Genomic DNA, 749 nt, shown 5'->3' with positions numbered 1-749 from the left:
GGACACCGGCGGCCAAGAGTCCGCCTGCCCGGGGGCAAGAAGCAGCAGCAGCCCCGGGCTGCTCACCATTGTGCCCCGCATTGCCTGCCCCGGCGCCTCGGAGCCCGGGCACAGCGAGCGCCGGCACGGCCGCTGTGGGTCCCTGCCTGTGCCCACGGAGCGGCTCCTGGCACACAGATGTCATATATTATATTGTTGGCTTTTCGCAAATATTAAGCTGGATGGTATTTGTGTAATGTTTACAAACCTTTACCTCTATTTCTGCTATTAACAAAAACTTAGACATTGTAGTAGTGCTAGGTGATATGGTTATGAGTGAACTGTCTGTTTGGTCGGGATAACATCCCGAACATGTAATAAGGCTGCTGCTATTGATATGCCAACTATCAGCATCTGCCGTCTGCAGAAAGTATGGACCAAGTCCCAAGTTGGAAGTGATAAAAAGAACAGACCGAAACCCCAGCAAAGAAACAAGCATGCTCTAAAAAGGCAAACTCAAAGAAAGGCACGTGCAGAATAGGTCCTGGAATGCGTAAACTAGTTTATGGAAAAATACGAATATGCATAAGGGTCTATGAACATGCAACAAGCTGATATAATGAAAAAACTGTTAAAGGGGCATCCCCAAAGATAATGGTGCTCTTGGCTGAAAGCGAAGCACCCGGCCGTTTTTAACGCTTTGCCTTACTTCTGTTAACTACTGTCTTTTTATTAAAATTACAAATTTTACCAGGGAGGTGAACCTTGTT

The sequence above is a fragment of the Geospiza fortis genome, unplaced genomic scaffold (genome assembly GCF_000277835.1).
Source record: "Geospiza fortis unplaced genomic scaffold, GeoFor_1.0 scaffold6668, whole genome shotgun sequence".
NCBI classification, from domain to species: Eukaryota; Metazoa; Chordata; class Aves; order Passeriformes; family Thraupidae; genus Geospiza; species Geospiza fortis.
This window is presented reverse-complemented; position numbering follows the sequence as displayed.